Source organism: Chinchilla lanigera, unplaced genomic scaffold (assembly GCF_000276665.1).
Source record: "Chinchilla lanigera isolate Chin_1 unplaced genomic scaffold, ChiLan1.0 scaffold00024, whole genome shotgun sequence".
Taxonomy (NCBI): domain Eukaryota; kingdom Metazoa; phylum Chordata; class Mammalia; order Rodentia; family Chinchillidae; genus Chinchilla; species Chinchilla lanigera.
Window position 1 is genome coordinate 18,732,529 of NW_004955425.1, and position 12,678 is coordinate 18,745,206.

The 12,678-nt window shown below is 34.5% G+C and overlaps 1 protein-coding gene across 3 annotated transcripts in view; it reads right to left on the bottom strand.

The window, feature by feature from the left end:
• Ctnna3 (catenin (cadherin-associated protein), alpha 3) overlaps nucleotides 1-12,678 on the bottom strand; it is a 1,502,556-nt gene that overhangs the window by 108,884 nt on the left and 1,380,994 nt on the right. The gene's annotated exons all lie outside the window — the stretch shown is intronic.

The window sequence follows — 12,678 nt, forward strand, 5'->3', positions numbered from 1 at the left end:
CTCAGCTGCACATGGGACATTCTCTAAAATAAACCACATTCTAGTCCATGGAGCCTGCTTAACTAAGTACAAAGGAACTGAAATTATCCCATGCATATTATCTGATTATAATGCAATGAAATTGGAAATTAATGACAAAAGGAGACACAAAAAAATCTATAAACACATGGAAATTAAATAACAGCCTCCTGAACAACCAATAGGTTACAGATTAAATTAAAGAAGAAATTAGACAATATTTATAATTAAATGAAAATATAAATACAACTTACCAGAATGTGTGTGATTCAATGAAAACAGTCCTCAGAGGAGGAAATTTGCAGCAGTGAACTCACACATCAGGAAAACAGAGTAAGAACAAATAAATATCATAATACTGCACCTCAAGCTTCTAGAAAAAGAAGAGCAAGTCAAGGCCAAAGACCAAAGAAGGGAAGAAATTATAAAGATTAGGGCAGAAATTAACATAACTGAGATGAGAAAAACAATACAAAGAATTAATGAATCAAAGAGTTGGTTCTATGAAAGAATAAATAAAATTGATAAACCCCTAGCTAACCTTCTCAAAAAATGAAAGAAAAAGCTCAAATTCATGCAATAAAGAATAAAAAGGGTGAAATCAGTACAGATCCTGTAGAAATTCAAAAGATCATTAAAACCTACTTTGAAAATCTTTACTCCCATAGGATGGAAAACACAGAAGAAATGGACAGATATCCAGACACATACAAATTACCAAAGCTGAATTAAGAAGATATAAAATTTCTGGGTAACCCTATAGCAATTAATGAAATTGAAAATGTGATTAAAAACTTACCAAGAAAGAAAAGCCCAGGTTCTTATGGATTCACAGCTCAACTCTACAAGAAATTCAGAGAAGATTTACTGCCAACACTCCTCAAACTCTTCAGTGAAATTGAAAGGAAAGCAATTCTCCCTAACTCACGTCTGAAGGCAAGTATTACTCTGATACCAAAACCACAGAAACATCCATCCATAAAAGAGAACTGCAAGCCAATCTCCCTAATGAACATAGATGCAAAAATATTCAACAGAATACTAGCAAACAGAATGCAGCAAATCATCAAGAAAATTATACACCTTGACCAACTGTGATTCATCCCAGGGATGCAAGGATGGTTCAATATATACAAATCAATAAATATAATACACCACATGAAGAGAGCCAAAGACAAAACCACATGATCATCTCAATAGATGCAGAGAAAGCCTTTGACAAATTCCAAAACTTTTTCATGAAAAAAAACCTACAGAAAGTCATTATGCACCAAACTACAGTCAAAATGAATCAAAGATCTAAATATTAAAGCAGAAACACTAAATCTACTGGAAGAGAAAGTAGGTAAAAATCTAGAAGACATAGAAGTAGACAGAGAGTTCATGAACAAAAATCAAACTGCAAGGGAAGTACTTCAAATTATCAATAACTCGGATCTCATCTTATCAAAAAGCTTTTGCACATCAAAAAAGTCACCAATAGAGTAAAAAGAAAATCCATAAATTGGGACAAAATTTTACTTAACTGTCCCCCAGACAAAGGACTGTTATCTAGAATATATAAAGAATTTTTAAAAATCAGACCCCGCAAATAAATACAAAGACCCAATACAAAAACAGGCATATGAGATGAATACACACTTTTCACATGAACAAATACAAATCACAAATAAATACATGAAAAAATGTTCAACGTCAGTAATCATTCAAGAAATACAAATTAAAATGACACTGAGGTACCATCTCACACCAGAAAGAATAGGTATCATCAAAAAATCAATCAATAACAAATGCTAGAGGGGCTGTGGGGAAAAAGGAACCCTTCTGCACTGTTGGTGGGAGTGTAGACTGGTGAAACAATTGTGGAAATCAGTTTAGAGATTTTTCAGTAAACTAGAATTAGAGGTCACATTCAACCGAGCTATTTCCCTTTTGGGTATTTTTCCAGAACTAAAAACATATCACAGTGATATATGTGCACCTGTATTTACAGCAGCACAATTTGTAATAGCTAGGTAGTGGCAACAACCCAAATGTCCATCAACTGAGGAATGGATAAAAAAGATGTGGTATTTTTCTATAATGGAGTATTTCTCAGCTATAAAGAAAGATAAACTCAAGGCTTTTATAGGTAAATAAACACAACTAGAGACCATACTCATAAGTGAATTAAATCAGACCTGCATATGTAAACGTCCTACTGTCTCCCTAGTGTAAGAACCTGAACAAGAAAATAAAATCTGAAAAGGAAATAGATATTATAAAAGGGAAAGAAACTGCTCAGAAGGAAAGAATGACCTGCATGAGGGAAAAGAGAAAAGAAAGAAAGATGGGAAAAAATTTGTATATATATATATACATATATATATATGCACACACACACACAAGATAGTTAAGATAATTGTACTACTACTAATTTCTATTGCTTTATTGAAAGGAACAGTTAATGTTTAATTGTTTGATCAATCCCACATGCCTATGTTTGTTTATCTGAGTAACCAATTTGAAGATAACAGTATGTAATGCAACAACCATTGTTAATTTCCTATCACCTTGTCTGAGATTCTGTATTGTTTTTATATTGTTTGTTTATGTCTTTATGTTTGTTAGTTTATTTTTGTTCTTTTCTCTTTAAAATATAAAGATAAATAAATAGAATGTACTTTAAAATTAAGCCACTTTGCTATGAAAGGTCACCCTAGTGTTCTATTTTCTGGTCATCAGATGACTACAGACTCCTTTCATTATACATCGTAGATGCCAAATCAGAGTAGACTAAGGTGAAAAAATCCTGTATGTCTTCATTTTCCTTGTTATTTTTCATCTCTAAGTTCCAAGCAACAACCTGCATTCCTTTTCAGAACTGAACCTCTCTCTTCACCATGTCCAGCGTTACCTGCTCTCATGTGATCAAATTTTTATCTGCCACCTCTGTGTCCCCTCTCATTCCTCATCTTCTACTCCTCTATTTTATCTCATAGTGCTCTGGCTCAAAACCCTTTTCTGAGTATCAGTAAACCCTAAAGACCAAGGGCAGTGTGCAATATTCAGGAAATTCTCAGGTAATGAGACAGTGCAAATTCTAGAAGATCCTATAATTCTGTCAAATAGATAATTTTCTCAAGTAAAAGTTGACATCACATTGCATCTTAAAATATAAAATCTCATGAGAATGGGATGCCATCTGCTATGTTTCAAAATACATAGTTTGAAAAATATTAATTCTTAGAGCATTACCATTCTTTTTATAACTTTAATAATATTAACATTATAAGTACTATATTCTTAACAATCATATTTATAAAACTAATATGGTTTCCTTATTTAAGAGATAGTTTATTATTTTTGGGCTTTTCTCTCATAATTTTTTCTACAACTGCTAAAAAATCATCTGCTGTGACCAGAACATATAACTGAATGTCTGGAAAGTTCTACCTAGACGTAGTCTCCTATTCAGATAGGCATAAAAAGTTGAATTTTTTCAGCTATTATGTAAGGCATGAGATGCTGCAACTGGTCCTAGTGAAAATGTTGTTCAGATAAAATTTACCTGTAGGCTAGAAGAAGAGAAACATAATTTATGAGAATTTTTTCATAAAGAGAAAATATTTTTGGCTCTAATAAATTTTGATAGGCTTCCCGGTTCAGATGACTGAGTAGCACCTGCATTTAATTTTGCTCTGTATCTAGGTTTTGTATAAACTACAGATTCTTTAAAGGCTTAGACCATCTTTGAAGGAGAGAACAAAATCAGGAAAGAGAGAAAAGTAGAAAATGGTGGGAAACTCAAAAGCAGATAGCAAGTGGTAAATGACATTGTCAATCTGAGCAAATCAAAGTCCAAATCGTCAGTGGGGAAACTAAGAATTCAGTCAATTTGTGGAGAGAGATCCATGTCTTAGTGGAACTGAAGGTGAAGAGAGGGTCTGAAATCTGTAGTTTCATTTCTCCCCCGTTCCACACATTGAGATCGGCATCTGAAGTGGGTGAGGTCAAGCCTTTGAGTTTGGTGTCATTGGCCGTATTTAAGGGGGAGGGTAACTTTTACTGAGGATTGAGAGAATCTGAGAAGAACTGAGGTTAAATGTAGTGATACCCATGCACCCCAACTTGACCCTTCTGCTGCACACCCTTCCTTTGCAGGGAGTAATTTAGAACGTGCTTTCATGGGCAGATATTTAGTACTAAGGAGAAAGATTTTTTTCTCTGTGGCAAGTCTTACATTCTGAAGTCTGGCTTTAGAAAGAGCCAGAGGCTGAACAGAAGCAATATGAATTGATAGAAGATGCCATAGGCTCAGTGCTGATAATGTAACCTAGCCTGTGTCACCCTGTGGGTGGTCCTCCACCAAGGGGAAATTATGCCTAAAACCATGAAGCCTCACTTCCACGCTGGAATGGGTGTGCTGGAGGGGTAGTGGCAGAAATTCCTCATGGTATGTGGCACTACACACAGATGACAAAGTGCAACTTTCTCCGTGCCTTCAGTTGAAGGCTGGTAGTGAACATGGGTCTTATTTATTTTCCTTTTAAGATGGAAGATGTTAATGTATGAGTATTTTTTTCTAAAATAAAACCTCAGTATTCAGGTTTAATTGCAGTGTTGCCATTTTAAGTGAATGGGTTTTGGGCTGCAGTTTGAACACACATCTCTACGCTTGCCATCACGAGGAAACAAATGTCAAATAGTCTGTATGCCAAGGGGCACCTGCCAAGGCCTGGAAATATCATAAGATATTTTATAGAAGTTAATTTTTACAGCCCAGGTACATTACTTCCAAAGAATTTATTAAATTTCTATTAGCCTATACCAGAATTTCCAAAACCTGTAAAATTACATGAATTTCCACTTGTGACCAGGTCCCACTGGGTTGTACTGGTGCTAGAAGTGCTGCCCCAAAGTGCCTGTCACTTCTTCTACATGTCACTCCTGGGTCTTTCTCTCACGCCTCCATAATCAAAATGCTAGAACAGTGTCTGTATCTTTATAACAATAAGAACTTCTGTCTGTGTTTAGAGGCCTTTGCAGATCTTGCACTCTCTTCACGCATCTTAATTTATCCGTTTATTTATATAGTTTGCTTAGAGCCTCCAAAGCACTCTGGCTGATTCCCACTCCCAGGCTTCCCGTCTTGTGGGTTTTCTCACTTATCTCATTGCACATCTAATTCGACCCTTACATCTCATTCAGTCTCATACAAAGCTTATTTATTTCTACTTACTTGCTTTCTTCCTACATTTTCCATTGGTACTCTTACTCTTCTAAAATTCTAATGTATTTACAGGGGCAAACACAAGATATTGCACAATTACTATGGAACTGTAACACAACCCCTGGGTTCTAAATATGGACCAACCCCAATTTCAAACCATTTTTACTTATGTGTTCATGACCAATTCATCACACATGCATTTCTCTCAAAGTAAAATGGAAAATATAATAATCAGAAAACCTTTTGGATACAAATGATAAATATGTATTTATCATGGGATTGTACATAGTAAGCTTCATCAAAATTTGGATGTCACTGTACCCCTTATTAATAAAATCATATTTGAAAAAAAGAATACAACGGGCGGCAAAGCAGAAGGAATAGGAATATTTTCTTTTTCTTTCTATTTTCTAACTATGTATTTAACTGAGTGCCTACGAAGGACAGACACTGTGCCACATGGGTCCCCACAGGTGGACAAATAATTCCCTGCCAACTGTGCTTCCCATATTCACAGGCTATGATATTCTCAATGAAAGTAACGTGACATGGATAGGACTAAGAAACAGTGCCCAGAAAAACATAGTGTGTAAGATAAAAACAAAAGTGGAATTGGGAGTAAAAATGTAAAGAAAAAGTCCCACCCATTTTAAAACAGCAGTGGAATTATTACAGTTTATATGCAGTGAAATTTATCGGACTCTAGGCTTAATTAGAGTGCAAGAGGTTAGCAGAGTCTAAAATTCAGCTGTGTTACCCTACCTTTCCTGAAATTTGAACAAAATATCCTTGTCTTGTGGATGCCTTAGGCAGTGGCTCCCGCAGATGGTGAGAATTTTGGAGTGCCTAACTTGGACAAAACATGAAGTGTATCTAGTTTTCAATTAGTTTCCACTCTGTGGAGCTGTGAATACTCTTCTAACACCCCACCCCCAGTTTGCAGCACCCTCGGAGTCACTGATGGAAGGATCCTTTCCAAGCTGATATAAACTGTGGCGACAGTCAGATTAATTCCTTTGAGAGAGGAGACACGCAGAGCAGGAAAATCTGCAAAAGTGTCTACAACCTGTCCCTTTCTGGTGACAAGCTCTTCCTTTCCCACTCATGCAGTTCTTCCTAACCTGGACCCAGTCAGTTACCTCGGTAGGTCCTCTCTGGTGGTTTCGATGCTGCTGCAAATTTCCTTCCCGCCTATGACTTCAGGTAAATCAAGCCAACTAGTCTTCTGAGAACATGTAAAGAGAGAGTATATTCATTCCATTCCTAATAACTGTGTCAGGTTTTAAAGTGGTTGAATCCAAGGCCTTGGCATTGAGCTACATTTCCGTACCCTCCCCCTTTTTATTTTGAGACATGATTTTGGCAAATTGCTAAATTGTCCAGACTTGGCACAAACTTGTGATGCTCCTGCTTCAGCTGCCCAGATTTCATGTTTACAGAATGTTCTACCATGCCCAGCCTACTCCTTCATTTTTAATTACAATTTATTATTCTCCTTTTACAATAGTATCCTATCCCTCTGCTCTATTTGTGTTCAGCGGAAATATACATGTTCAAATATCCGGGCATCTCCAAAATCCTGCTCTGATCATTTGCCTCATTTAAGTCACCTGAGTATCCTTATATACCTATCTACTATTCTTTTTCCATGTCTTTTAATATAGCTTAAGTTTTACCATCTCACCATGTACTAAAACAAAAATGTCAAAATAAATGGGAAATTACCAAAATTGGTATCTTTTCAATTAATATGCTAAGGTCTCTTCAGGGGAGACTATGTGTTTATTCCTCTCTGCAATTCCCCTCACGATGCTCCTGCATTCTCTGTATGCAGTAGGTGCCTCGGTAGGACTTGAGTGCGCTCTCTTTACATGACTTTTTTTGGTCAGCATCTTCAAAGTTTCTGTCTCTCACAGTGTTGTTCTTTTGCCTGTGGTCCCAGAACCCGTATGGAAGCGCATGCGCGCTATACTAATCTGTGCTGAAAAAGTTGAGAGGCCTCTCATTGCCATGTGGAAAATAATATTGCAACATTCTTCTCGATTTAGGTTTCTTTCCGTATCACTTTGTTTTCATTTAAATGCACAGACACCACGTACAAAATCGAGGTCAGTTTTCCATTAGAAATGTATTTCCTTCATGTATACTTCTTAGCTAGGTTAATTATATCAACAATTTATCAAGGAAAATTATATTAATGTTCATTTTCAGAATCAGTCAATAGATTAACATGAATGATTTAATTATGATTATTGAAAAGAATGTAACAGTCACTTATCAATGATATAAAAATAAATATAGTGGTGGGCGTGGATATAGCTCAGCAGTGCAGGGCTTGCCTGCAAGCACAAGGCACTGAGTTCGATTGATGGTACCCAATAAATAAATAAATAAACAAACAACTATATAAATAAAATGATGAGAATTTGGGCTTAAAATAAAATACAGTAAGAGTAAGAGGGAATGGAAAAAGTGAAAGTTTCTTCATTATTAATAATGAGAAGTTGAGATATAATTAACACACACATATATATTAAGAAATAAATTATCAATAGATTACAACATCAAGGACTACAGATATAAAAAAAAAGACATAAACTATCAAGAATAGCAAAGAAAGGAGGAAAAGAAGATGAAAAGTCATATAATTGACCTAAATCTTCGTTTCTATTATGTTTTTTATTTTATTTTTTATTCTCTTTAATGGTTTGATCAATCTTGTATTCTTACATCTGGTAACCTGAGCAATGTAGTTGAAGATAACAATGTATAATATAACAACCACTGTTAATTCCTATCATTTTGTTCTGAAACCTTGTATCATTTTTACTGCTTTTACTTTTGTTTTATTAGTATTATTATTTTCTTTAAAATAAAAAAGAAAATGTCGATAATTTATATATTAGGAAAAGCACATCTTAGAGATACAGATACAATCACAAAAAGTGACTTCAGATGAAGTGTAAAGTACCTACCCTCCCTCTGCAGTGATGAGCACTTCTGGTCTTACTATTTATTTGGTTTTATTTTGCTAGCTCCTACATGGTTACACACATGATTCTGTTATATAATGGGGTATCCTATCAAGAAAATGTATGTGTCTGTTCGGTATTGACTGCTTTGCATCAAATTTCCTAGGTAAATGTTCTATATGTAAATTTAGGTTTTCTTTCATGTGGAAAATTTTCTTGTCTATATCATTCGATACTAATTGTCTTATTTTTAGTCTTCAAAGGTTCAGAATATGTGTCTTTTGGATCTCCTTTCCTCCACCATCTCAGCCTCTCTTCCATTGACCTTTGTCTTCCTTTGTCTCCCAGGCATTCTCGGTCACATATTCATTTTCCTAGTTAATGCACTGATTGTCATTAATGTCCTTTATGAAACTTTTATTTGAATCTTTTTGACTGCGGACATCACAACTTATTTTTCATTTTTGAGACCCTTGATCATTTAATTTAAAAAAAATCTTTCCTCAAATCATTGTATTCTCCACCCCATTTTCTCTTTTTTTGATTCATTTCTCTTACTTTTTTAGTTTTCAGAGGCTACATTTGAATAATGTGTACCTACATAATTTTTGTTGTTGTTGTTTATTTGTTTGTTTGTTTGTTTTTTCCGGTACCGGGAACCTAACTCACCACCTTGCGCTTGCCAGGCAGGTGCTTTGCCACTGAGCTAAATCCCCAGCCCCTACCTACATAATTCTAAACCTTTATTTTTTAAATTTTTTCAGTTCAAAATGCAGAGCAAGTTTTATTTTTTTGTTATGTTTTGTGTTTGATTCTTAGAGGCAGAGGTTTTGTCACATGAATTTTTGGATTCTCACTTTCCGTATTTTCTTATGCCAGTTTTACAGACAGTAGGTGTGAATCTTCCAGTTTCTAAAGAGTGTTTCTAGTCAAGTTCACTCTCTTGCATGACTTTTGTGACATCCACTTTCCTCTAATGAATGAAGGTTTTCAAAGCTGGTGGTGAAAAAGAGAGAGTTGACTTTCATTCCACTGTGATCCTTATTATTTCCCAATCTCTGGGAATCTTTAGCATCACGTACCCAATATATGCTGTGCCTCAAAAGTGAAGATGTATATAAAGTGCTCAATTCTAATCCTATTCAATTTTATTTACTGTTTTGATCATATTTTATTGTTACATTATAGATGAATATAGTGATCACATTCACCATAAGGAATTTGTACCTATACATGACATAACTTGATTCTTTTTTCCCTGTTCCCCTCCCCGTCCTTGAACCCCTCCTCCCCTCCCCATCTACAAAAGCTTTGTTTTCATATTTTTCTTCTTTTCTCATTTTTTTTTTTTTTTTTAGTTTTTCCTTCTTTCCTTTACCCCTCCCCACCTCCCTTAGTCCCCTCCCCAGTTGAACATTTTCTTTCTGTTTCATGATATCTACTATACACTTTGGTCCTTATTTACACTTTTGGTTTCTTACACTAGAGAAACAATACCATGTTTATACCTATGTGCTGGTTCAACTTTAAGCTCTTTCCTCTAAACTGTGTTATAAAATGTCACCATTAGACTTGTGTTCAGTATTTTAGCAATTTGTATCACATGTTGTTTTTTGGTCCAGTTTTCCTCAATACTTTATATTTTGCTTTTTGACATATATTTCTTTATGTAGTATTTCTTTTTTTTTGTTTGTTTTTTGTTTTTTCTCCGGTACCTGGAACCGAACTCACGACCTTGCGCTTGCCAGGCAGGCACTTTTGCCGCTGAGCTAAATCCCCAGCCCCTCTTTATGTAGTATTTCAATTATCTCAGTCCCTGACTCTCTTAGCATCATGGGTTCATGACAGTGACAAAGAATTGTTAATAGGTCTGTTGGAATTTGGTGTGCATATTATATAAGGAAATTTGAATTTTATATTATTTTGTTCACCTCAGTTGGAAAGATTCAAAGCTGACACTGTACAAAACTTTTTCTTGTGTTTCATTTTGTTCTTAGTAATCGCAAAGTTTCAGTGGGATGATTTTAATTTAATCATCTGTCACTATCATGTGGTCAACCTAAAATTAATTGTAAATTTTTAAAAACAACCATATAATGTATTTATTTTAGCACATTAACAAATTAAGATTAAAATTACAATCAAATTATTCACAATTGAACTACTAAAACATATTCTTTACTTAATACTATTGCTATAGTTTTGTTTTGCATACAGGTATATGTTTTGTACATCTATATTATATATGTCTATACTTACATGTGGAAGCAAAGAGAGATACACAAAGACAGAGAGAAGGGGACCATGAGATTGCTCAGAATGTTTGTCCACAGAAACTGAGGCACATATGAAAAGTGAATCATTCTGTACAGAAGGATGAAAGAAAGCACTCCTAGAAGCTGTAGGCTACAGCCAGAAAACATGACAAGAGTTTAAGAGGGAAAAAGGGAAATGGGGGGATACAGGGGGAAAGGGCATCCTCCTATGTCATTGGTGAGAATGTGAACTAGAAAAACTGCTATGGATATTAGTACAGGTTTCTTCAAAAGACTAAACATAGGAACATTATTTGACACATGTATACCATTCTGGGGCATATTTCTGAAATAATAAAGAAATGCATACTGCGGGGATACAGCAATACCCATGTTTGTAGAGACACAATTCACAATTCCTATTATATGAAAACAGCATAAATGTCAGTCCACATCTGCATGGATAAAGAAAATGTCATATACTTACAGAATGGAATATTACTCGTAATAAAAAAGAATGAAATCATATCATTTGCAGAAAAGGAGAGAGAAGTAGAGCACCATATTCAATGAAATTAGCCAGACTCAAAGTTAAACATTGCGTAATTTCTCTTCTATGAGAAACCTGAATGATTCAGAAGCCACTGAGTGAAGACATAAGGGACAAAAGAGGAAGGCAGGAGGCTAACTTTGAAGCTAGGGAGCGGGAGAAGTGGGGCATGGGGAGGAAAGCAAGACAGGGACATTGCGACTGACACTGATTAAAGTGTGTTAAAAGCATAGGCTGACTTCCTGAAGTGAACCCCAGCACAGCGGAAGTTGAACACGCAGTAATAAAAATGAAGACTGACATCTAAAAGGCGTTCTTTATACATTCTATGCATAGTATATTATAAATTTAGCTTTCTTAGTTCCTAGTGAAACCTGCAGTGAAATCTTCAGTGCTCAATATCATCATAGGGTAGATTTTTTTTTAAAGAAGTAGTACCAAGTTCTATCTTTGGCATGAAATAAAACAAAGAGAAATATCAATAAGAATATAGCTGAATATGTTATACTATAAAATTTAGTTCAGACTACTTTTTCCCTTTCATTAAATACTCTAACTTGCTTGAAATACTATTTTTAAAATCTTAACTTTTGGTAGCCTCTTCTTTATATAGCAGAACTCAAGTGTTTTACTGTTTTAAAGGTACACTGAAATTTGTTCCAGATAATTTCTTTGGACAGCTAGGCTCCCTGAAGTGCAGCATAGACACATGAACAGATAGCTATCAAAAGTTTATTAGAGTTTTTGTTTATAGATGTTACCAAATAAAAGCTCATACTAGTTTTTGCTTTAACTATCATGATGTACACCTTGTCTATCATGACAGTTTATGCCAATTTTACAGAAGTAAAAGTTATCATTTTACTATTCTCATGATAAATATTTCATAAATATTAGTCACCTCTTTGTAGATAAAATGGTGAACTACTACTTGTACATTTTGTTTATTCTTATCTAGGATATTTATCTTCATTTTTAACAATGTGTAAGTTTTCATTATATAACTATATAATAAATAAGTACATTAGCATCACATATTTTGTTATTCTTTATTATAAACATTTAGCAAGCTTTCCATTTTGATATTGTGTAAGTTATTCTAGTGATATATAAAAGTTTTTTAAATAATTGAATTTAATAATTCTTCTTGAGTTCTTTCTTTGTGGTAATGCTTAGAAATTTTTCTCAGTCTTAATATCACTGAAAACCTTATGAACATTTTCTACAATACCTTATCTGAAAATTAACTTTTACTTCAATACGTATGTGGTTTCCAAAATCCAGCATATCTGCTTCAGGCTATTCTTCTATTCTTTGGCTTTTTTTAATTACACGAAGACTAAATTATTTAAATCGGTGTAGTATTGTATGTGTTAGTTACTGGTCAGCAAGCAGTATACATTCTACTGGGATTTGGTTAGCTCTATGAAATTAAATTTCAAACATAAAACAAGCATTTGTATTTCTTCTGGAATATACATACAATGTATGATTAATTCACAGATATCATTAAGTCATTGTACCTTTACGTACATGTAGTAGCTGTCTCTGGAGCAGAATGTATCACTTAGCCTTGATGATGCTATGAATTACTACAACTAACTAAAGTTATGTAACTGTAGAAATCAAACATCTGGATGTTGTCAACACTGGTCATCACTTAGTTCACTC